At 36.4% G+C, this 26,960-nt stretch overlaps 1 protein-coding gene across 4 annotated transcripts in view; it reads left to right on the top strand.

Moving 5' to 3' along the window:
* Positions 1-26,960, top strand: part of LOC118006531 (rapamycin-insensitive companion of mTOR) — a 122,001-nt gene that overhangs the window by 8,748 nt on the left and 86,293 nt on the right. The gene's annotated exons all lie outside the window — the stretch shown is intronic.

Genomic DNA, 26,960 nt, shown 5'->3' with positions numbered 1-26,960 from the left:
TGGACTGAGAGCTTTTAGGCATATTGTGAAATAATTGTGTGCTTGTGACTATGAGTATATAAATGCTTGGCTGTTATTCCAAATCCAAGTATAAATGATTTTTTTTCTTCCATTGTTTTGTAATATATGTGTTTCCTTTCCCCTTCATTAATACTGCATGTTCAAAGGGCTCTGTAAATTTGTTATCAAACTTACTTCAAGATGTATGCAGTTTGGAAATAGAGATTATAAATGAGATGGGTAGTGTTTTTGTTATTTTCCACACTAAAATGACCATATTTTCTGAACTCAGAATTTAAACATGTGGCCTCACAGTGAGATAGAATATTTGAAATAAAAATCATTCTGAAAAATATGGAATATTTCATTGCTAAATCCTGACAACCTACCCAGCCCTCTAGTTATTTGGGTAAAGGGTATACTGGGGAAATTATTGCTTATATTAAAGCAGCAAAATGAGAGTTGAATTGCCACTTGCAGGGATTTTAGCGATCTTGTTCAGAATCCACTGTAATTTCATGTGTTTCTTATAATGAATAAAGAGTGAAGAGACACAGAAGCTGTAAACAAAGAAGACTGCCAAGTAATTTACTTTTAGTTACTAAGAAGGAACAGCTTGCCAGATAAAAGCGTATTTAACTCCTTTTAGATGTGTGCACCTATATATATTTATCTGTAGTTTCATACTTCGAGAAATCACATCTTAAGATAGTATTGCTAATTCTTTCCATGCTTAATGTTCATCCCTCATATACTAAAACTTTTAATTGCCCTGTTTTTTCTCCACTCATAATTCCGTATAATATACTCCCTAACCTTCACCACACCACCACCATCACCACCAGCCCCCTCCCCCAAGAAAAAAAAAAGAAAAAAGAAAAACTGAAGGGAATAGAGTTGCAGAAAGAGTGAGAAGACTCCAGTGGTTGGAGGTAGGTGAGCTGTGAACTCTTAACATTTAGCTATATGGCAGTTTGTGTGTGACGAGGTGGCTGGTGGAATACTGTGGAACGTTTTATTCCCATGTGTTGTGGATAAGTTTTTAATCATATCTATCACATGATTAGCATAAAATCATGATAATGGACTATTTGAATACAAATAGCTATTTTCTACTTTATTTAGAATGACTTGTGTTTTAATTTTATTGCTGTAGCTTGTAATTTCTAATGTTACTTTTGAATGGCATAACTTGGTACAAAGCAGGTCAGATTAATTCTTATGTAAGATTTCATATGTCATGTAAGAATAATTCTCAACATGTTTTTACAACCTTTTAATGAGTTAAATTTTAGATTAGTATAGTCTTAAAAATGTTTAAATCACTTTGTGTATTTTAATAACCTTAAAATAACCTTTTTCTCCTTTGTCATGGGAGAATTCAGTGTTACGTGTTCATGTTTCAACATTGTTTTGAATACAGAAATATATAGTATTGTTTTACCTAGCGAAATGGAAGACATTTAAAAAGATGCTGATTCTTCTTTTTTTTTTTTTTTAAAGATTTTATTTATTTATTTGACAGAGACACAGCGAGAGAGGGAACATAGGCAGGGGGAGTGGGAGGGGGAGAAGCAGGCTTTCTGCCGAGCAGGGAGCCCCGTGCGGGGCTCGATCCCAGGACTCTGGGACCTCGACCTGAGCCAAAGTCAGACGCTTAACAACTGAGCCACCCACGTGCCCCAATGCTGATTACTCTTTAAAAGGAAATAAAAAAGGAGAAGGTTAAAAAATTTGGATAAACTGTGGTGGCTGCCTTTTGCTATGTTATTGTTTCTTCTGATAGTTATTTTGTTTTATTTAAAAAGTTTAGACTTATTTTTGAGTCCTAGGAAAAATTTTTCACTTACATCAGTAATTGTTTCTGTATTAAAGGTACTGTAGAGAAAAAGTGTAATTATTTTTAAAATGAGTAATTATATTGCAAGTAAATGTTCACTTGGGATACTTGAATATGAATGCATTTGGGGAAGGTATGTGTCTCTACATATTATGTTTATTTTTAAGCATATTTGGAAGCTACTTTAGAAGTTATTTTATTAGCTCTACCATTCAAAACAGGGATCTTCTCTATAGTATCTGACAGATGTCATCCATCATCACTCAAACCTTTCATTGATAGGTAGCTTATTCAAAGTTGTTTCTTTGCTGAGCAGCTAAGTTTGTTAATGAAATTCCTATATCAAAGTAGCCAAAATTTAATAAAAGAATCATTTCTCAGTAATTGATCCTAGTTCTTTCATATTTTTATTTTATAAATATTTACAAATAAAAGTAGTAGGTTTACTCACATTGGGCACTGCCGTGTGTGCTATTAGAAAGTCTTACCCTTTTCTGCTCGTACAGGCCAGTTACCAACTACTTACTGAGTACTGCCTATGTGTCTAGCATTGTTCTGGTTGTTAGATGTTGAAGACATGGTCTTTGATTACAAAAAATAGCAGCTACCATATTTTGAATTTTATTATATGTTGGAAACTGTTAAAAACATTACTTAAATTATCTAATTTAGTCATCCTACATTTCTAGAAAATATGTTTTAATATCCTTATGTAACTGATGAAGAAAGTGGGGCCAGAGGGAGCCTAACTAGCCCAAGGTCATACTGGCAGTAAAAGAGAGAGGTACGATGATTCAGATCCCATTCACTGTTTTTGATTCTAAACCCATGCACTTAACCCTTTGTAATCTTTCTAAAAACAAATACAGTAGAGGATAAGCCATATTGCTGGAATAATTAGTGGTTAAATGAGTATGCTATATATTATAGTAATGTTGATTTGGAGTCCTCAAGAAACAGGTTATTGGCTGAGCTCTGAAATGTACATTTTAGCCATTTTTGATATGATTATTTCTATAACTTGCTTATTTCTCTCCTTTAATAAGAAGAATATATCAACTACATTTTAACTTTTTCTCTTTGGCTGGGGTCATTATGAATGTCGATTATTTCGTTGGAGGTAGGGGGAGGACAATTTATTACTACCTTGTGTGACATTGGACTGCTCTTTTTGATCTTAATGTGCTGTTTTCTTATACTCAACTATCACTTTACATTGCAACTATTATTCCTATATTTAGCAGTCCTTTATTTTTTTTACTTTTACTGTGCTATAAAATAGAAACTATATAACTGGACTTGTTAATATTATATGGAAAATAAATATAAATAGGTTGTGATTAGGAAGAATTAAGGACCCCTGCTGTCAATAATATATGTTATCTGTAGTGAATAAACTTGGTGATGATACATACTTTGAGTCTTTATTGCCATTTTTTGGTGTGCTTACTTTTATATCCTGGTTGCTTTCCAGATAGCATTGCCTCATAGCATAGTTCAAGGTAGGTGAGGTATGACTTGATGGAGTTAGTATATATGTATATAGCAAGGATGGTAGGATTATATAAAGATAGATACTAAGGTATAAAATATGACTAATACGGACAAAATAACATTAAATAATATGCTAATTGCATAAGATAGAGATAGTCTAGCTCTGTAGCTAAGAGCATGGGCCTTAGAGTCAGATCTGGATTTGAATCTTGACCCTGCCTCTTAGAAGTTTTTTGAGTTTGGACAAGTTACTTTTTCTGAGCATGTTTTCTCATCTCAGCTGGAAATAACACTTGAGTGAATAAAATGTTTGTAAAATATTTATTACAATTTTGGCACAATTTGTCACATATCTATACTTAATACCTATAGATATTAGGTGTTCTTTAGTGGTTGTTTAAAACAAGGGAGATGAGAGAAGGGAAAGGTAAGTGTGAGCTGGGAAAAAATAAAAGAAAGTGGGATGTTATAACTTTGAAAGAGCAGGATGTGGTTAAATGAAGAGGAATTGAGCATGAATAAAGGCATTAAACATTTTACTGAGAGAGGAATAATAAGGATATAGATTTCAGTATTCATATTGGATTTGTAAGGTAGGGGTAAGTTACTGAGGGCCTTGAAAACTGTGGAGTTGTTAAACCTTCTCTGTTTACATGTTAAAATGCATAATAAAGTGAGAGCAGTAAATGTTATTAAATTATTTTTTATTTAAAGAAAACAGATCCAAAAAATGTTTGTCATAATTGTATAGTCCTATAAATTTTGACAAATTGAACACATGGATAATCAGAACCCGGAGTATACAATACCTCAGAAGCTCCCATTCTGTCTCCTTCCAGGCACTACTTTCCCACACGAAGGATACTACTATTTTGACTTCTAATACCATAGATTAGTTTAACCTGTTTTTGAACTTTCTATGATACACTCATACAGTATGTACTCTTTTGTATCTAACTTCATATGCCCAATGTTATGTTGTATCACCATGTTGTATGTAGAGTTAAAATTATTTTAATCTAAGTCTGCTTATATATATCAGGTATGTCATGATGTGGATGGATTCTTTCCTTTTGAATGGGCAGTGGATTTATATGAGTGGATAAGTTTTGGAATAATGACATTAATTCCAACTTTATTTAAAAAATTTAAATCAGGGGCACCTGGGTGGCTTAGTCGTAAGCGTCTGTCTTCGACTCTGGTCATGATCCCAGGGTCCTGGGATCGAGCCCCGCATCGGGCTCCCTGCTTGGCGGGAAGCCTGCTTCTCCCTCTCCCACTCCCCCTGCTTGGGTTCCCTCTCTTGCTGTGTCTCTCGCTCTGTCAAATGAATAAATAAAATCCTAAAAAAAAAAAAATTAAATCATTTTCTGAATATCTCAGTCTTTTGCCTCTTAGGCCTGACCTTTTGCTTAAATAGGTTGTAGTCAACATATCTAGATAGGTGAATTTTTTTTCTTAGTGGTTGTTTAAAGGAAAAGTATAATCCGATCACAATAAACTGCTCAAAGCTACAGTATAGAAAGAAAATTGGAAAAATTAGAATTCCAATCCAATAAAAGTTTTGTGTTGACCTAATTAAATTGGTGGAATGATTACTGAAATTGGTTAGTATTTCTACAGAAAAAAAAAGGAGGATGATAAACATTTCTTGGTCCTCAAATAATATGCTCATGTGGAAATACCAATGCGTTAATATTTTAGATTTACAACATACAGTTTTAAGTATTTATCAAAGTTGAAAAGTTGTTAGAGTATAAAATAGAATGCTTCTCCTTGAAGGAGCATAAATGTTTAAATGTCTTTTATGATTCTCTTTCTTAAGAGCTCAAAAGGGACCATTAGAACTCTTGTATAATCCTGCTTTAGGTTTCACAGATGAGGGAGTCATAAAGTAATGTGATTTTTTTAGTAGACATATTAGAACTTTATGAGGTTGAGAGTGTCTAAGACCTCATTGATAGTTATAAAGTGTTTTTGAGTGATTGTTTTTCTCTCTTTCCCTGTATTTCTCAATTTCTCTCATTGGTTTCTGTTTCTTTTTCTATTTCTAGTCTTTCTTCTTGTGACTCTTTAATATAAAAGGACATGCTATAGAAATGGACTACATTTGTCTTTTGCTGTAGTTGATAGTGGTTTATGTTCCCTGATTTAAAATAAAAATTGTTAAAGATTTTTTTGTTTTTGTTTTTACTTAATCATTGGATTTTAGGGCTTTTTTTTCCCCCTGAGAGTTGATGCTTTGATAGAAAAAGATTCCACTGCTCATCTCTTGGTGTTTGTCCCCAAGAAATTAGAACTGAGTATTGCATAGGAAATTGATTAAATACTTGAAAGCAACTTAGCAATATGGGCTTAGCATAGATTAGTAGACTAAAGAACATTTTACTTATTTCAGTATGCAAGAGCAAGAGTAATTGTGAAAGTGAAACAAGTTTTCACTATACTGAAGGTGAAGAAGCTTCTGATGAAGTGCATTTTTTAAATGTTGATAATTTTTAAAATAATCACTTTGTTTTAAGTATTCAGAATGTTTTAAATTTTCATGCATCTACTCTGGAAGTATGGAAAACAAGGAGTTTGGAATTCCCTGAAAGTGGGAATGTAGTAATAACTTTGGAAGATCCTTGCTGATTCTGAGTCTAGACTGTTTAGTTCACTGAGTATGGATTATTAGCTATCAAAAAATACTTGGTTTTAATGGTGAATTCTGAGTGAATGCTTGTTTGATACTATTAGTTAGGAATGACAAAAGGCAGTAAATCTATATTTTGAACTATGTTTTTCAGGATTATATTACTTATTGCTCTTGTACATATTGGTACATCATTTTTTTTCCCCAACTATTTTAAATGATTTTTCCTAGAATAGCACTGAAGTAGTAAACTGTTGGCTGTCCAACACGATCAGAGGTTGGTCTAAAATGATATTTTGATTATTTTGTGAAGGGTTTATCGAATGATGTGTTGTTTTAGCAGACAATCTAGAAATTATATACTTTGAAGTAGAAGTTTCCTTTAAGCAGTCCCCTTGGAATGATATGTACTTTCTAGTGGTGATGTCACTGTTAAAAAGATTTTAAAAATTCTGCTTCTGAAGATTGCTTAAGCTTATAATACAGTCCTTTAAATTGCTATCTGATTTGTCCTTTGGGGGTCAAATATTAATTGTAGTTATATATAATGGGAATTCATTAATTCATTGATTTATTCACTGTTGATTTGAAAAGAATTCATTGAGCACCTGCTATATTCTCAGCACCGTATTAAATACTGGGATGTGTATGACAAGATAATTTTTCTAAGAAATACGCTGCCACTCACTATACGTGGTGACTCCCATTGTAATCTAATGCCTGGTACCTTCTATAACAATCTCATTTCCTCTTTTCCTCTTACTCACTCTGTTTGGCAAAACAGCCTCCTTGTCATTCATTCCTACTCATACTCTCTTTCCAGAGCCAGAACCTTTGTACCTCTGTTATATTCTGTCTGAATTGTTCTTCCACCAATATTTGGAGGCTTGCTCTCTCAGTTCGTCTAATTCTCTTTATCAGTGATGCCTTCTCTGATCATTCTATCTAAAGTAGCCCCCATCTCCCTCACTTTCCATTCTTTTATATTTTTTCTTCCATAGCCCTTGTCACTATTGCCATTACAGTATTATTTACAGTATTATTTATTATTTGTTTCCATAGAATATAAGTTTTGTGAACACTTTTTTTTGTTCACCATTGTATCCTTAGTGCCTGGAACATCACATTGTATCCTTAGTGCCTAGAACATCACATTGTATGTACTTCATTATGTATTTATTGGTAGAATAAGTGACTGTCAAGTTTATGTTTTAGTGTGAGGGCTCCAGATTGCTTACTCAACATCTTGACCATATATGGTCACTTATATCAACATATCTGTGTTTCAAACTTAATAATTATTGTTCTAAAAACCTTTCTATATATTTCATCGGTGCTAAGAGCTGTATTTTAATGGGGCCAAAGCAGATACCCAAGAGACCTCCTGGCCTCATTCCTTGTCCTTATTCTACATATCAGATCTGCTCCCAGTCTGATGATGATTTTATCTCTGAAAACTGTTAGACCTATTATTTTTATTACTATTTTTTAAGATTTTATTTATGTATTTATTTATTTAGAGTGCATAGTGGGGGGAGCAGAAGGGGAGGGAGGGGGAAAGAATCTCCAGTCAGACTCTTCACTGAGTGTGGACCCTGACTGGGGGCTCCATCTCATGACCCTGAGATCATGACCTGAGCCGAAACAAGAGTTAGATGCTCAACCGGCTGAGCCACCCAGGTGTCCCAATTATTTTTATTTCTGCCTTTATTTGGGCTCCCATTTACTTTCCTGGATGAGTGCATTGGCTTCACAACTACTCTCTCCATTCTAGTGCTATCGTCTCCCAATCTTTACTGTAGCTAGCAACAAGTTTTCCACATAAGTTAATCTTAATATCCCCAGTGGGTTCAGCGTCTTCCTTCTTTGGGCTTTTCTATTATATAAAACTTTCTGTGTTACCTTTCTTATAACATTGTGATAATTTGTTCATGTCTGCCTTCCTCAGACACAGTTGAAAAATATTTATTGACCTTTACTATGTGCAGGTTACCATTCTTTCCTGGTGATTCAGTGGTGAAAAAGTTTGTGTCTCTGTCCCTGAGATTATATTCTAGTGGGGGAGAATGCAGACAATAAACATGTGAGGGCGCCTCAGTTGGTTAAGCGACTGCCTTCGGCTCAGGTCATGATCCTGGAGTCCCGGGATCGAGTCCTGCATCGGGCTCCCTGCTCGGCGGGGGGTCTGCTTCTCCCTCTGGCCCTCCTCCCTCTCATGCTCTCTGTCTCTCATTCTCTCTGTCAAATAAATAAATAAAATCTTTAAAAAAAAAAATAAACATGTGAACACAGAATGTTAAGTACTAATAAATGCTCTGAATAATGTGCAATTAGATATTTGAAAGGGAGTTGAGTGGTGGTTGGGATTGTCAGAGAAAGCTTCTCTGAGGCAATGATACTTAGTTGATTCAGGACTAACGAGATGGCATAAAGTGAAGATATAGGGGGAAGGCCTACTTTCAAGTAGAAGAATATGGTACAAAGGCCCAGAGATAAGGGAAGAACAAATAATGGTTAGTGCTTGATGAATGAGGGGGAGAGGAGAGTATGAGACTAGAGATTGTGGTATGCTTGCAAAGGGAAGCTATTAGAAGGTTAAGCAGGGGAGTGACGTTATCTGATTATTTAGAAAGATAGCTCTTGGTTGTTCTGTGGATAATGGACTGAGGCTCCTGGAGAAGGCTGTGCATGGCACATGTCACTAAATCAATGTTAATTGAATGAATAAGTGAATGAATTAATACTTTCACTTTATATCCATTTTGAATCACATGAGACTTCAGTATTCAGAGGAGAAAGCCACAAAACCAACATTGTAGAAAGGATGGGTGCATTAAAATAGGTCACTTCTTTGTAAGCAATGTGTGTCTAAACCTAATCACTTTAGTATTTTGAGTTAGCAAATAATGTCTGAGTTGTCATTAATGACAGTTCTTTGTGACCGTGAGTTGAAATGCTATATTCATTAATTTATTTATTCATTCAGTTAATTACTGACTATATACAATAGGCACAGTATTCTGCTAAGTTTTCTGAAGTTTCAAGGTTGAGGTTACAAGATCAATCAGACCTTGCTTTTAAAATTAGTTACTTGTCATTCAAAAAATGTAGACTGGTTGGATAGATAAGCTTTCCTGGCAAGTCAGGAGGCTGAGAAGGGAGTTACTAGCCTTCCCTGACCTCTGTAAAATATGAATCTGTTCATTTCACTTTCCTGCTGCTGTTGCTATATGCTTTCATTTAGATGTTGAATCTGTCATAAAAAAGTATACAGAAATGGGGAAAATGCAGGAATGGGAGCAGTTAATTTTATTTGTGGGAGAAGTTAATTTTACTTTTATTCTCTTTAATTTTTTTTTTTTTAAGATTTTATTTATTTATTTGACAGAGAGAGAGTAAGTGTAAGCCAGGCTTTGCACTAAAGAAAGGCTTCATGGGTTATGAACTAGTGTCGTTGAACTTTACTGGTGTGGAAGCTTAATGCTGAAGCTGAATAAGCACCTAGAGTTAGTTGGCAGACACTTTAGAGATGACTTAATGTAGTGAGACTTTTTTAAAAAGAAAAGGGCTCTGTATATACTGAAGGTAGATCAACTGTTACTGTGCTTTGAGGAGACTTACGATAATATTAAGCAGGTTGTTTGAGATAAACCAGTCAGAAACACCCCCCGTTGTTTTTATTATTGTATGTTTACACACATTTATACACATAAAATAGGAATTGCAAATTATTTCCAACCTTATTGGTAATTTGTACAGGTCTGAATTAACTACTGTTTACTTTTATAGTACTGTATATTTTTTATAATACCAATTTAAGTTATTTTGCTTAGATTAGCATATTGTTTCTTTTTTGAAAATATACATTCCTAATTATTACTGTAAAATGAAAACTGTGTTTGTAGCAGGGGAGATCTAGATTCAAATTCTTGCTCCATAATATTGCAGGGAAATACCTGACATACTATTTAATTTTCTGAGCCTAAATTTTCTTATATGTGGGAAGGGATATAATATTGTGCATCTTGCAAGGTTATTTTAGATATTAAATAGTATCTGGCAAGTGCTTAGGTAAAAATCTAGAGGGCAAATGTTTTTATTTATCCATTCTTTTGATCATGGACATTTGGGTTGTTTGCAGTTTCTTGCTATTATAAATAATTATAAACATGGTCTTATACATGAATTATGGTACTCCTATCTAAGTTTCTCTAGGTTATATAACTTGGTGTAATAGAATCACTGCTTATATTATATATATTTATTTATCTGTGTGTGTCTATGTATCTTCTGTATTTATATCCTCATAGGAGCAATATCTAAGAGTTGCTCCTGAGTCATACTTTTGTCAACACTTGGGATTATTAGCTTTTTTTTTTTAATGTTATGTTAGTCACCCTATAATACATCATTAGTTTTTGATGTAGTGATCTGTGATTCATTGTATACTGTATCATGAAAATTATTAAATATAGACTTAAGTAGAGAAAAAAGTATAGGAACCCTCATGTATTTCTCACCCCACTTCAGCCATTATAAACAATCTTATTTCAGCTGTATATCCTCCTCTCCACCTCATGGATAATTTTAAAACAAATCCCAGGCATATAATGTTTCATTTGTAGATAACATCAGTATGTATCTCTAAGGGCTAAGGACTTTTTTTTTTAAAGATTTTATTTATTTATCTGAGAGAGAGAGAACACAAGAGGAGAGAGGTTCAGAGGCAGAAGCAGACTCCCTGCTGAGCAGGGAGCCTGATGCGGGACTTGATCCCGGGACTCCAGGATCATGACCTGAGCCGAAGGCAGTCGCCCAACCAACTGAGCCACCCAGGCGCCCCCAGGGCTAAGGACTTTTAAAATCTATAACTACAATACCATTAACACAACTAAGTAACAGTAATTTCTTTATCTCATCTAATATTCAGCTAATGTTCAGATTTTCCTGATTGTCTTACAGATACCATTTTTTACAGATATCATTTTGAATAAGGATTCATACAAGATTCATACACTTTTGATTATTTTTATTTATGTTTTTAATGTGTAAAAAAAAAGCAAATTGTCCATCAAATTGCTTTTATTTCTGGATAATTTGTCTTTTCTGTCTGTATTAACAATTTTTTGCTTTAGTTTTAAACATTTTTTTAAAGATTTCATTTATTTATTTGACAGAGACATAGTGAGAGAGGGAACACAAGCAGGGGGAGTGGGAGAGGGAGAAGCAGGCTTCCTGTGGAGCAGGGAGCCCGATGCGGGGCTCGATCCCAGGACCCTGGGATCATGACGTGAGCCGAAGGTAGACGCTTAACGACTAAGCCACCCAGGCGCCCCTTAAACATTTTTAATAAAATAAGTTTACATGTTTATTCGCATCCTACTTTGGGATTTATTGGGCATCCTGATCCTGAGTATTTCATGTCTGAACAATTCCAAAAAATTCTTGGTATTTGACTTTTTGAGTATTCCATCTCCTGCATTTTTCTTTCCTTTAGGAATTCATATTAAATGTATGTTAGGCTTTCTCATTATCTTTCTTGTTTTTTTAAGCTCTTTCATGTATTTCCTCTCCTATTCTCTTGTGGGCCACATTCTGTATAATATTTTCAGAATATGTCTTTCAGTTAATTCTCCCCTCAGCTGTGTTTATTTGGTTTATCCCCCCCATTGAGTTTTTATTTTATTTTATTTATTTATTTATTTATTTAAAGATTTTACTTATTCGACAGAAAGAGAGAGAGCACAAGCAGGGGGAGCGGCAGGCAGAGGGAGAAGCAGGCTCCTTGCTGAGCAGAGAGCCTGATGTGTGACTTGATCCCAGGACCCTGGGATCATGACCTGAGTCGAAGGCAGACGCTTAACCAACTGAGCCACCCAGGCGCCCGAGTTTTTGTTTTAATCATGATAATTATTTCAAAACATTCTGCGTGGATGTTTGTAATTTTTTAAATAAGTGCTCTCTTGAATCTTATATTTTCGTTCCTTCCTTTTCTTAAATTGGAGGTTTGTAAGTTACGGCTTGCAAATCTGGCAGATAGGGCTTTCAAATGCTGCATGACATAGCCGTGCTCATCTAAGCATTGTCTATGACAGCTTTGGTGCTGCACCTGCTAAGTTAAGTAGTTGTGACAGAGATCGGATGGTCTTCAAAGCCTAAAATACTTACAGTCTGACCCTTTATGGAACAAGTTTGCCAACTCCCCCCCCCCCCACTGCCTTAGATATGTAAAACATTATTTTTTTATTGCTTGTATATATATATATATGATAATTCTAATATTTCAAGTCTTTTTAGATTGTTTTGTTTATTGTTTCTGTTTATAAAGGCTTATTTTCATGTTTCCTTCTGTGTTTGTGATTTTTGCTTGTGCACTTTAAATTTGTTAGGTTACCCAGGCTAAGGGTGTTATGGGGGCTGGTTGATGGTTGAGTTTGCTTTGTCTACTGCCTGCGGGTATGGTAGGCCAGGGGCTACTTATTTTTTTTTTTTAATTAAAAAATTTTATTTTATTTTATTCATCATGATAAGTGTACTCTTTAATCACCATCATCCCATCCTGCTTCCCCTTTGGCAACCATCAGTTTGTTCTCTGTAATTAAGAGTCTCTTTCTTGGTTTGTCTCTGTCTCTCTTTTTTTTTTTTTTTTTTTTTACTCATTTGTTTTGTTTCTTAAATCCTACATATGAGGGGTGCCTGGGTGGCTCAGTCGGCTGGGCATCTGCCTTCAGCTCAGGTCATGATCCCAGGGTCCTGGGATTGAGCCCCGCATTGGACTCCATGCTCTGCAGGGAACCTGCTTCCCTCTGTCCCTCTGCCTGACACTCCCCCTGCTCGTGCTGCTCGCTCCCTCTCTCTCTCTCTGTCAAACAAATAAAATCTTAAAAATTCTACAAATGAATGAGATCATATGGTATATTTCTTTCTCTTATTTTGCTTAATAATATACTTTCTAGCTCTATCCATGTTGCAAATGGCAAGATTTCATTTTTTATGGCTGAATATTCCATTATATATACATATATATATCCCATTATACACACACACACACACACACCCACACCCACATCTTCTTCTATTCACTTATCGATGGATACTTGGGCTGCTTCCGTAGTTTGGCTATTGTAAATAATGCTGCAGTAAACATAGGGGTGTATGTATCCCTTTGAATTAGTGTTTTTGCATATTCTGAGTAAATAACCAGTAGTGTGGTTACTGGATCATAGGATAGTACTATTTTTAATTTTTTTGAGGAACCTCCATACTATTTTCCTTGGTGGATGCATCAGTTTGCATTCCCACTAACAATGTAAGAGGGTTTCATTTTCTCTCCACCACTTGTTTTTTTCTTGTGTTGTTGATTTTATGCATTTTGACAGATGTAAGGTGATACCTCATTATAGTTTTGATTTGCATTTCCCTGATGATAAGTGATTTTGAGCATCTTTTCATGTGCATGTCTTTGGAAAAATAAGTTTGTCTCTTCTATTTTTTAATTGGATTATTTGGTTTTTTGATGTTGAGTTGTACCAGTTCTTTATATATTTTGGACACTAACCGTTTATTGGATATGCCATTTGCAAATGTTGCCTTCCAGTTTTGTTGATTATTTCCTTCGCTGTGTAGGAACACTTTATTTTTTTTTTTTAAGATTTATTTTATTTATTTTATACATATAAAGAGAGAGAATGGGGAGGGGAAGGACAGAGGGAGAGAGAGTCTTAAGCAGATTCCATGCTGAGCGCAGAGCCCAATGTGGGGCTCGATCCCACAACCCCGGGATCATGATCTGAGCTAACCAAGAGTCAGATGCTTAACCAATTGCACCACCCAGACACTCCTAGAAACATTTTATTTTGATGTAGTCCCAATAGTTTATTTTGCTTTTATTTTCCTTGCCTCAGAAGACATATCTAGAAAAATATTGCTATGGCCAGTGTCAGAGACATTACTGCCTGTGCTCTAAACTCCTAAATGAAGGAGTTTTATTATTTCAGGTCTCACATTTAGGTCTTTAATCCATTTTGACTTTATTTTTGTGTATGGTGAAACAAAATGGTTCGTATTCATTCTTCCGCATGTAGCTGTCTAGTCTTCCCAACACCATTTGTTGAAGAGATTTTTTCCCGTTGTATATTCAACAAGGGGCTACTTTAAATTAAAATTCTCATGTTGGATTTTTTTGGACCATGCAAAAGAGTACATACATCTAAGTTCCAAAGCCTTGTACAGTGGCTTCAAAATCTCAGGGAAATCTTTTTTTTTTTTTTTTTTTTAAGATTTTTATTTATTTATTTATTTGCGAGAGAGAGAGAATGAGAGAGAGCACGAGAGGGAGGAGGGTCAGAGGGAGAAGCAGACTCCCTGCTGAGCAGGGAGCCCGATGTGGGACTCGATCCAGGGACTCCGGGATCATGACCTGAGCCGAAGGCAGTCGCTTAACCGACTGAGCCACCCAGGCGCCCTCAGGGAAATCTTTTTTTATTTGTTTTGTTTTCAGCTTTACCCAGAGGTATTTTTCTTTGCTATCTACTTCTGTCCGATGCATGTTCTTCCAATTCACACTTTTTCCTAGGAGAGTAGTCTTCTCTAAGGTCTGATTTTGTACAAGATGGATTTCTTTTTTTTTTCCCTAGAGATTTTATTTATTTACTTGAGAGAGAGAATGTGTGAGCACGAGCAGAGGGAGGGGCACAGGGAGTAGACTCCCCACTGAGCAGAGAGCCTGACGAGGGGCTCGATCCCAGGACTCTGGATCATGACCTGAGCTGAAGGCAGACGCTTAACCGACTGAGCCACCCAGGCGCCCCGTACAAGATGGATTTCTTATCTTGCACTGGCCCAAGAAATGAGCCATAGTCTTTAAGTCCTACATTTAAGCTCTAGAGCAGTGCTTCTCAAACTTTAATGTTGTATTGGAGGGCCCCAAGATCACCCCAGGTTTGATAATTTGCTAGGGCTCCTTATGGGAAAAGGATACAAAGCAAAATCAGCAAAGGGAAAAGGTACATTGGGTAAAGTTAGGGGAAACCAGGTGCAAGCTTCTAGTGTCTTCTCCTGGTGGCCAGCAACAAATTATGAGAACAAGTGAAATATTGTCCAACAGGGAGTTTGTTAGAGGCTCAGTCCCCAGGTTTTTTTTTTTTTAAGACTTTATTTATTTAGTTGACAGAGAGAGACAGCACAAGTAGGCAGAGTGGCAGGCAGAGGGAGAGGGAGAAGCAGGCTCCCCGCCGAGCAGAGAGCCCGATGCGGGGCTTGATCCCAGGACCCTGGGATCATGACCCGAGCCGAAGGCAGACGCTTAAGCAACTGAGCCACATAGGCGCCCTTCCTCAGGTTCTTTAATGAGGACTTGTCAAGTAGGCACCTTTCACCTGGCAGGTAACAAAATTCCAGACTCACAGAAGGAAATCTGGTATTTAGCATAAACCATATTGTTTGTATAAGTAGTTTAGGCCCAGTGAGCTACTCTCATCAGATAGGGTGGTGGAAACCCTCCCCATAATTGTTTCTAGATTCCAGCCAAGGGTCAACGTTGTAAGTTAGGCAGACCTTTTTTTTTTTTTTTTTTTTAAAGATTTTACTTATTTATTTGAGACAGAGGAAGAGAGAGCATGAGTGGTGTGGAGGGGCAGAGGGAGAGAGAGAAGCAGACTCTCTGCTGAGCATGGACCCCGACGTGGGGCTTGATCCCAAGACCCTGGGATCATGACCTGAGCCAAAGGCAGACACTTAACAGACCGAGCCACCCAGGCACCCCTTAAACGCTTTAAGCAGACCTTTTAAAGGAAAAGCAGTTAGGCCTGCTAGGTTAACTTTTTTCTGCCTAAATGTACAAATGAAGCACCTGAGAATTTTGTTTTAATGAAGAGTCAGATTCAGTAGGTATAGGAGGGCCCAACATTCGGCATCTCTAATAAATAGCATTTGAGTAGTACCCAGGTTGGTAGTTTTCAGATGTACTTTGGTAGCCAGGTAGTTGCTCTGAAAGCTAGAAGTCCTTCTTTCTATTAGTGTTCTTATCCTAAACAAGATGTTTTTATTTTGAATAATGGGAAAATTTTTTTGTTGATGGTTAAATTCCCTGTGCGGACAAACCGTAGTTATTTCTGGAGTGATGTGGTTTATTTCTTATTAAACTTTATCAAGCTTGAATAAAGACATCTAAATTTATACCTCAGTATTGCTACAGTTTTATGTCATTGGGAACATGGAAAAGGTGACAGTTTCAGTGACTGCTGTAGAAAAGATTGCAAGGTTTGGAATATTGGTAGTATTAATTGTACAGTCCTACAGTCTCTTACCAAAAACTTTGAAAACCCCAAAACTCTGAAAATGAAAACTGTTTTGATGAATAACTAGACCTGAGAAAACCTAACCTGATCGAAACTCATTTGGCAACAAAACCTGACCAGAATTTTTATTATCTCAATGTGTCTACTCATATTTTTCACCTAAAAAATATTCCTGTGGATGAGTATGCAGTGCTGCCTCCAACCCTTCTGGGGATGGTGCATCTCTGGTAAATATTACATTTTGAAATAAAAATATTTGAATTCCTAATCCTGTCTGACCCCAGATTTTCACATGAAACATCATGGTCCTTTAGTGGAAATATGGAAACAAATATGTCTCAAAAGCATTCTCAGAATGCATAAATGAATATAAAAATATTAGCAATTAGTGGATCATATTCAAACTTCCTGTTCATGCAAGGTGTAACCTAAGAAATGCATTATATGGGTTTCATTTGTAGTAGTTCAACGCTTTTAAAGGTTAATTCAAAGAGAATTTTAAATTTCCTTTTAGATTTTGATTATTGGTGTTAATGCACGTTCAAGTGAAATGTAGGGAAGAATGACAAGTAGTAAACTTGTAATTAGAGGACCTGTTTACACTTATACAACTCAGTTGTGTATTACTGCTCAATTTCTCATTTGTTCCTTTCATGCATGGGACTCCAGATTAGCCAGTATGTTTTTGTTTTGTTAATTTTAGGTAAGTTGTGTCTTCTTTGGTGTATAGAAATGATTTTACTTAACCATAAAACCTTAAACAATGTTAAATATGGTAATATCTGCAAATCACTGATTCAGAACTTAGTAATATATAAAACATGATGCTATTGTGATAGTCAATATAAGAAGTGCTTAAGAGAATGGCCCAGTTTCATTCTTCTGCATGTGGCCATCCAATTTACCCAGTACCATTTATTGAAGAGACTTTTTTCCATTGGATATTCTTTCCTGATTTGTCGAAGATTAGTTGACCGTAAAGTTGAGGGTCCATTTCTGGGTCTCTATTCTGTTCCATTGATCTATGTGTCTGTTTTTGTGCCAATACCATACTGTCTTGATGATCATAGCTTTGTAATATAGCTTGAAGTCAAGCATTGTGATGTCCCTAGCTTTGGTTTTCTTTTTCAACAATCCTCTGGCGATTCGGGGTCCTTCTGGTTCCATACAAATTTTAGGATTGTTTGTTCCAGCTCTGTGAAAAGTGTCGATGGTCTTTTGTTAGGGATTGCATTGAAAGTATAAATTGCTCTGGCAGCATAGACATTTTCACAATGTTTATTCTTCCAATCCATGAGCATGGAATGTTTTTCCATCTCTTTGTGTCTTCATTTCTTTCATAAGTGTTCTGTAGTTTCTAGAGTATAGATCCTTTACCTCTTTGGTTAGGTTTATTCCTAGGTATCTTATGCTTTTTGGTGCTATTGTAAATGAAATTGATGCCTTAATTTCTCTTTCTTCAGTCACATTGTTAGTGTATAGAAATGCAACTGATTTCTCTGCACTGGTTTTGTGTCCTGCCACGTTGCTGAGTTGCTGTATGAGTTCTAGTAATTTTGGGGTGGAGTCTTTTGAGTTTTCCACATGACGTGTCATGTCATCTGTGAAGAGAGAGTTTGATTTCTTCTTTGCCTATTTGAATGCCTTTTATTTCTTTTTGTTGTCTGATTGAGGCTGGGACTTCTATTGTTCTCTGTTGAACAATAATGGTGAGAATGGGCATCCCTTTCGTGTTCCTGACCTTAAGGGAGAAGCTCTCAGTTTTTTCCCATTGAGAATTCTCTTACACCATACACAAAGATAAACTCAAAATGGTTGAAAGACCTCAATGTGAAACAGGAATCCATCAAAATCCTAGAGGAGAACATAGGCAGTAAACTCTTCCACACCTGCCACAGCAACTTCTTTCAAGACATGTCTCTAAAGGCAAGAGAAACAAAAGCAAAAATGACCTTTGGGGATTTCATTATGATAAAAAGCTTCTGCACAGCAAAGGAAACAGTCAACAAAACTAAGAGGCAGCCCACGGAATGGGAGAACATATATTTGCAAATGACATTACAGATAAAGGGCTGGTATCCAAGATATATTATCACACTCAACACCCAAAAAACAAATAATCCAGTCAAGAAATGGGCAGAGAAGACATGAACAGGCACTTATCTAAAGAAGACATACAAATGGCTAACAGACACATGAAAAAATGTTCAACATCACTAGTCATCAGGGAAATACAAATCAAAAACCACAGTGAGATACATCTTACACCAATTAGAATGGCAAAAATTAACACGACAGGAAACAAATGTTGACGAGGATGTAGAGAAAGGGGAACCTCCTCTTACACGTTGGGAGTGCAAGTTGGTACAGCTACTCTGGAAAATAGTATGGAGGTTCCTCAAGACATTAAAAATAGAGCTACCCTATGATCCAGTAATTGCACTACTAGGTATTTACCCCAAAGATACAGATGTAGTGAAAAGAAGGGGCACATGCACCCCAGTATTCACCAGCAATGTCCACAATAGCCAAACTGTGGAAGGAGCCGAGATGTTCTTCAACAGATGAATGGATAAAGATGATGTGGTTCATATATACAGTGGAATATTACTCAGCCATCAGGAAGGATGAATACCTACCATTTACATTGACATGGATGCAACTGGAGGGGATTATGCTAAGTGAAAGAAGTCAACCAGAGAAAGACAATTATATGGTTTCACTCATATGTGGAACATAAGGAATAGCATGGAGGGGAAGGGAGGGAAAACTGAATGGGAAGAAATCAGAGAGGGAGACAAACCATGAGAGACTCTGGACTCCAGGAACCAAACTGAGGGTTACAGAAGGGAGGGAGTGGGGGATGGGGTAACTGGGTGGTGGGTATTAAGGAGGGCACCTTTGTTATGAGCACTGGGTGTTATACACAACTAGTGAATCGTTGAAGACTACATCAAAAACTAAAGATGTCCTATATGTTGGCTAATTGAACATAATAATAAAAAAATGGTGAGGATGGTAAAAAAAAAAATGCTTAAGATATATGCACTAAGATGTCTCAGGGATATTTGGTAACTCCCTGGATGTAATTTCCTAGTTCTGACAGTATTACTATTGCCTGAAAAAGGAAATTTGGGAAGTTTTTTTTGTTAAGGATGAATGAGATTATTGGACATGATAAATTTGAGGTAGACCAAACATAAGACTGAGCTGTGGTGCTTTATTTGAAGATAAAGTCCAGAATTGAGATTTTGAGGCATTATTCAATGAAAATTGAATTTGTTAGAGTTATGGAGACAATGAGAAGAGAAATGGGAGAGCAAAAGATAGAACTTCAGGTCGTGTTAAAGGATATGATGAAGCAGGAGGAGGAATACAAACCTTTAAGGGACACAAGGAACAGTGAGAAATAGGAAGGAAGACCAAGGCAGTGTGATTACAGACACCAAGGGAGAGAAGGTGGATTTGGCTATCACTGGCCAGTACTATAATGGAAAAGTCAGGGAGTTTGAAAAGCTGAGAAAAAGCCCTTGCATTGGGCAAGTAGTAAACTTGAGAGCAAGTTTAGTGGAACAGTGGGCTAGATTGGTGAAGTTTAGGAGATGATGAGGTAAGAATTAATTAACTTGAATCTCAGAGAGATTTGGTGAAAGAAAGAAGTAATGTCACTTCAAAAATGGAAAACAGTGGCAGAAGCATTTTTTTTTTTTTTTTTAAAGATAGGTGAAAGAGCTAGTGAGGGGCATCTGGGTGGCTCAGTCGTTAAGCGTCTGACTTCGGCTCAGGTCATGGTCCCTGGGTCCTGGGATCGAGCCCCACATTGGGCTCCAGCCCCACATTGGGCTCCCTGCTCCGTGGGAAGCCTGCTTCTCCCTCTCCCACTCCCCCTGCTTGTATTCCTTCCCTCCTTGTGTCTCTCTCTGTCAAATAAATAAAATCTTAAAAAAAAAAAATAGCTAGTGAAAGAGAGATGAATGAGAAACAGTGAATAACTAATGGTAGAAATACTAGAATGAGATAAAAGGTAGAACAGGAATACAAATGGAGATGTTAGATAATAACATTGTAACAGATTTCTAACCCACACTAAATTAAGTGTCCTGCCTCCAAAGTGAATTTGTACTTTTTTGCTTCTTTATTAGTTTCAAAGAGGGAAGCCCTTCATTACATTCATAGAAGCCACCTGTCAGACAAGTCATCTGAACTATAAATAGTCATGTTGCATACAGAAAAACAAACATGAAAGTAGCTGTACGAGCAAAATGTACAACTAACTTCTAAATGATTCTAATAGACTGGGTGTAAATCACAATTGTCTCAGCCTTTAGGCTCAGCTCTTCTATTCTTTTACAGGCTTCATTTATATAATGAATTGTTTCAGAGGCAAACAGGATTTTTCTCATATAATAAACGATTCCTAGTTAGGGGACTGTGGAAATCTAATAATTTTTACAGGTATCTTTGTAAATATAATAGATTAAGACATAGTAATTGTAGCACAACATCCAGTGATTCTAGTCTCTATACAGGGGGCACCTGGGTGGCTCAGTCGGTTAAGTATCTGCCTTTGGCTCAAGTCATGATCCCAGTACCTTGGGCTCAAGCCCTAAGCCAGGCTCCCTGCTCAGTGGGGAGTCTGCTTCACCCTCTCTCTCTGCCACTCTCCCTACTTGTGTTCTCCCTGTCAAGTAAATAAAATCTTTTTAAAAAAATCTTTATATAGTAATTGCTTTTAGTTAATTTTACTATCTTAGAAAATGCTCTAGTTACAGTATTTTTCATATTTTTCTGCCAAAAAAATGACAGTAAAATGTCATAACAAAGAAATCTTGGAATGACAGCCACTTCCGTAGACTGGTGAATGTCTTCTGTGTACTGTATATACTTGTGTATACTTTGTACTTGTGCACAAAGTAAAAGTGCTTTGTGAATTTGGGTACAGTTCTCTACCACAATTATTTCATAACTGTGGTATAAGCCCAAGTATTCCACCAATGTCTAATTTTTCTAAGAAACCACTTCATACTTTTTTTTTTCCTATCAAGCTGCTCTTCATTTTCTTTTCTTTTTTTTTTTAAGATTTTATTTAATAATTTGACAGAGAGAGACATAGCAAGAGAGGGAACACAAGCGGGGGGGGGGGGGGGGAGGGAGAAGCAGGCTTTCCGCCGAGCAGGGAGCCCGATGCGGGGCTCGATCCCAGGACCCAGGGACCATGACCTGAGCCGAAGTCAGATGCTTAACGACTGAGCCACCCAGGTGCCCCTGGTCTTCATTTTCTAACTCAAACCTGAATCATCTTTACCAGAAAATCTTTATAAATTCACAGATCATTTACCATCTAAAAATAGATAATGATGGAATGATTAGAGGATTGTTAGGTAAGGTAAATAGTTAGGCTTTAGTTCTTTATCCAACTATTGCAACCTGGGAACATGGTTTCTAGGACTGCCATGAATATAAATACAGTGCTTGGAAGTGTGGGGAGAGCAGCAGAGAAGGATTATGAAGGTGATTTTCTGAAGGTAAATAATTTGAATTTTTACCATTTTCTTTCTTTTTTATATTTCTAGGTGCTTTCATTTAAAACATTTTATATTTGACAAATTTGAATGGGCAAAAACAGTTACCTTGTTAATTGTATTATAAGTTTGTTCTTAGATTCCTTTTCAAAGCAATAGCAAGATCATTTTGGTTAAGTTGAGGGGAATACTTTTTTTTTGGGTCCTCAAAGTTATAAAATAAATAACATTTTAATGCAACATGATCTTTTTTATTTGCTCCTCTTTTACATATATCTGTACTATAGCTATTATTATCCTAAAATAGTATTTTCTTGTAAATTCTTGTATTTTAATATTCAGAATTCTGAGGTGGGGACTTCTTTTTTATAAATGCCAAATTGTGAAAAGTAAAGTTAAAGTCACAAATTCCTGTAATGTCTGTAATATCTGATAATACAACAAATCTGTTTTTATTTTTTAACTATTTGTTGAATTATACTGAGAGAACTGAATATTTTATATGTATATTCTCAGTGAATTTTCACAGAGTGACACACCTGTGAAATCAGCACCTAGATCAAGAAACAGAGTTTGAGGGGCACCTGGGTGGCTCAGTCGTTTGTTTGACTTCAGGTTATGATCTGAGGTTGTGAGATTGAGCCCTGAGTTGGGGCTCCCTGCTCAGCACAGAGTCTGCTTGAAGATTTTCTCCCTCTGCCCCTCTCCCCACTCACGCACGTGTGCTCACTCTCTCTCTCTCTAAAATAAATAAATACTTAAAAAAATTTTTTTAGTGTGTATGGGGATCATTGGGGTGCTTCCTGTAAATGCACATTACTATGGGTCCCTTTCTAGGCATACTTAGCTCTGGAATCAATATTTCTTATAATAACTCATGTATTTCTTAGGAACACAAGTTTGAAAACCACTGGGCTGTAAGTCTCTTTTGTATGCAGGCGAAATACCCAGTTATTTTGTCTTATCATTTTAATATATAACATTATGAGGTGTTTTTTGCTGTTACGTTTTTGGTGCATATGCTTATTACTACAGATGATAAAAAAATTTCCCTAAATCTATACTTGCTCTAGGATTCTGTATTAATAAATAGTATACATCAGGTTACCCAGTTAAGAAACCTGGATTTATCCTTGATTTCTCCCTCCCTTTCCTCTAATCCTCTACCTTTCTTATTGTCTCTGATTCATTACTGATGAAGTTTCTTGCATGGAAGATTTTGTAACATCTATTTATACCTGCCTTTCTCCTCCCTGCAGTCTATTTTCCAAAGTTGTCTTTCTAAAACACAGAGCTGATTATGCCATCTACTTGCATAAATGTTTTCCTTAGTAATTACCCTTTGCCTAAAGATACCTAAGTTTCTTAGTATATGTTACAAGGCCATTGTAATGCATCTTCCTTTTCCTTTATTCTTCCCTATCACCTTGTTTCTGGGAATATAGAATTTCTTGCTGTTCCTTGAGGAAAATAGCATTTTTTTTCATGTTTGTATGTTCACATACTACTCTTTTCCATCTTACATCTCCCCTTTTCAGTGTTTCTTTCAGTCGGTATTTATTGAGAAACCACCATGTGCCTGGCATTGTGTCAGAGGGCAGGGTTGCATGTGTGAAAAAGACAGGTTTCCTGTTCTCACTTGTCTTATTGTCTAGTGAAGTCTATCAGGCACCCTTCTTTTCTTTTGTTCCCATAATATTTATTACCAACCTTAATAGGATATAAGTGCTCACATGCTTCTCTTTTCTCATTTAATTTTGATCTCCAGGGCTGAGACCATATCTTAAGTTTATCAATATTCCTAGCCTAGCAGTTGGCACAGTACATGGCATATAGTGATCACTGAAATGTGTTTGAGTAAAAGTTAGAAAGCTAAATACAGAACTACTTCCAGGATAGGTCAAAGCTATCCTTTATAGAATACATTTATATTTTTAATTATATAAGTAGTAAAATGGCTATGTTCGATCTAGTGGGGAAACCTGTGCTCTCCTACTATATTCCCATTATATAATCTTAATGTTACAATTTTTTTTTCCTTTGGGAACTTTGGGAAGAATAGTCTGTCATTTAATTTTAAGACATTAATTTTTAAAATTAAAAAAAAATTTTTTAGAGAGCGAGAGAGTGTGAGAAGGGGAGGGGCAGAGTGGGAAAGGAGAGAGAGAGAATCTCAAGCTGGCTTCACACACAGCACAAGAGTCCAACTTGGGGCATGATCTCATGACCTTGAGATCATGACCTGAGCTGAAATCAAGAGTTGGACACTTAACCAACTAAGCTACTCAGATGCCCCAGTTTTTTTTTAAGGATTTATTCAAAATTATGATTTGAAATAAAGATTATAGAATATATAATTCTAGGGGCGCCTGGGTGGCTCAGTTGGTTAAAGAGACTGCCTTCGGCTCAGGTCATGATCCCGGAGTCCCTGGATCGAGTCCGGCATCAGGCTCCCTGTTCAGCAGGGAGTCTCCTTCTCCCTCTGCCCCTCTCCCCTCTCATGCTCTCTCTATCTCATTCTCTCTCTCAAATAAATAAATAAAATCTTTTAAAAAAAAAGAATATATAATTCTAATTATTAAGATTGTATATTTATATATCTTAATTTTTAAAAAAGTTATTTAAATTCAATTAACATATATTGTATTATTAGTTTCAGAGGTATTCATACATCTTTTAATAGAAGTTCTGTTCAAATGAATCATTTACCTATTTCCAGGTGACTCTATGTTTCATATTCTGTACCTTAATCAATCCTGGCCTGTATCTTACAGTTACAGTGTATTATGACATGCTTGTAATAAACCAATTAAAGACATGGTTTTTGTTCCTAGCATTGTGAACCAATCACATCGGTGAACTGGTAGATGTCACTTATTTATCCAGTCAAAGGTACTAAGTGATAGCCTTTAACAAGGACCTCCCCTCCACATTAGTATATAAATCATTTTCCCTTGATACCATTAAAAATAGCAGTTCTTTGGAATTATAGAAAGTTCTTTTTGAATAAATAGTAAGAGAAAAGTGTGAGGTGAGGTAACTCAGACAATCCAAAATTGAAGTGGAAGGGAAGAGATCTGAATCCCTGGGTCATTGGGAAGACAGTCTCAAAATGTTACAGATCAGCAGAAGTCACCTCACCTCTTCCTGCCATCATTATTATGCAAGTAGGACATTTGAACAAGAACCCAGCAAAACTATTCTGTTCTCTGGGAAAAAGAAAGAATGCAGATCTAGTTGTAAAAAAAAAAAATTTTTTTTTTTACAATTTATTTGAGAGAGGGAGAGAGAGAGAGTGTGTGTGTGTGTGTGTGTGTGTACGAGCAGGGGGAGGGGCAGAGGGAGAGAATTCCAAGCAGACTCTCTGCTCAGCAGGGAGCCCAACATGGGGATTGATCTCAAGACTCTGAGATCATGACCTGACCCGAAACCAAGAGTCGGATGCTCAACTGACCAAGCCACCCAGGCACCCCATGTGTAAGAAAATCTTATTAACGATAGCTGGAGTTTAACTATACTTAGAGTAATATCATTTATAATGCAATGTGGGATATTTTGCAGAGTGAAAGGAGGTGGTATTAATAATTACATTGAAACAATAGATGTAAATTTGAAGCCAGGCAGATCAGATAGATATACTGTCATAGCTGCTGCAGTAGTGGTATGAAGAATGTGTCATGGAAACATAAAGAAGGGAGCTTGTAGATTAGGGAAAACCTTTATACATCTGAGCCAGACTCAAGAATGAGAAGGATTTTTCCCTAAGTTGGCTAGACAGAGGGTAGGCCAGGCTAAAGAAACCTAGTGTCATCTTGCTGACCATGTAGCCCTGCCTCTATCCAAATCGTTCCCTCTCAAGAGGTGCTTCATCTTTCTTTTAAAACAGCTCTATGAAAACTTTCAGTTTTTAGTATATAAACCCAACATTTAAGAAGATTATAATTAAACTGATTTGCTGGCAGTAGTAATAGATTTTCCTTGCACATCTCTACTACAGTATTTATATTTAAAATATGTCAGTGGATTAAAAGAAGATTATTACCTGCTACAGAGAGGAAACATGATTATTTTCAGTATGTGAGGAAAGATAATACTTGTTTTGCATTCCATATGGTTACACGAGAACAAATGGATGAGAGTTAGAAAGAAGCATATTTTGTCATTGGTATAAGAAAAAGTGTTCTACTGTGCAATCCAAAGGTGAAACAGGCTCTCCTGGAAGTTCTGAATTCCTCTGCATTAGAGGTAAAAGGAAAGTCCTTTTCCCGGGATGCCATCAGTGGGGGGTATATCCTTTCCCTACTAAATTATATCTCTTTGATATTAATAATTGTTAAAGAGTTTTAGGAAATGTTAGAGCTTGAAGCAGTTCTTCCTCAACTTTTGGATCTGTGATTAAGGGTGAGAAGATGCACTCCCATTGTCTTTGCTAGTGGAGGGGGACAGATTTGCTGCTGGCTTTTGCAAAGGTAATACCAACTATAGTAATTCCCATATACTTTTAATCATTTATGTCTGTTCGCAATCGTAGATAATATTAAAGATAACATTAAGTCATATCAGATTTATGTAGTCATATTTATTTTGTTATATTAAATTTTTATGCACCCTACTTTATAGCTTGTTGCTTACAGCATTTTTTCATGTATATGCACAAATAAATCACAGAAAATATTGTTCAGCTCTGCTCCCACTTCTCATTCCTCTTTGCAATTATCAAGAAGGCAAATAACATGATAACACTTTCTACTTTAACAGTGAGCAAATCTTGGAGCACCTGGGTGGTTCAGTCAGTTAACCGTCTGCCTTCGGCTCAGGCCATGATCCCAGGGTCCTGGGATCAAGTCCTGGATCAAACATGCTTCTCCCTCTCCTTGCTGTTCCCCCTGCTTGTGCTCTCTCTCTGTCAAATAAGTAAAATCCTTTTTTTTTTTTTAAATAAGCAAATCTAAAAAAAAAAAATTAAAAAATGAGCAAATCTTGGATCATAAAAGTAATGCTCTAAAACATAAAACAAAAATTCATTAATTTAAACACATTAATGGGGATGCCTGGGTGGCTCAGTTGGTTAACCGCCTGCCTTCGGCTCAGGTCATGATCCCCAGGGCCCTGGGGTTGAGTCCTGCATTGCGCTCCTTGCTCAGTGGGGAGCCTGCTTCTCCTCCTGCCTG

Source organism: Mirounga leonina, unplaced genomic scaffold (assembly GCF_011800145.1).
Source record: "Mirounga leonina isolate KUSES-001 unplaced genomic scaffold, KU_Mleo_1.0 Mir_97, whole genome shotgun sequence".
In the NCBI taxonomy this organism is placed as follows: Eukaryota; Metazoa; Chordata; class Mammalia; order Carnivora; family Phocidae; genus Mirounga; species Mirounga leonina.
This window is presented reverse-complemented; position numbering and strand designations above follow the sequence as displayed.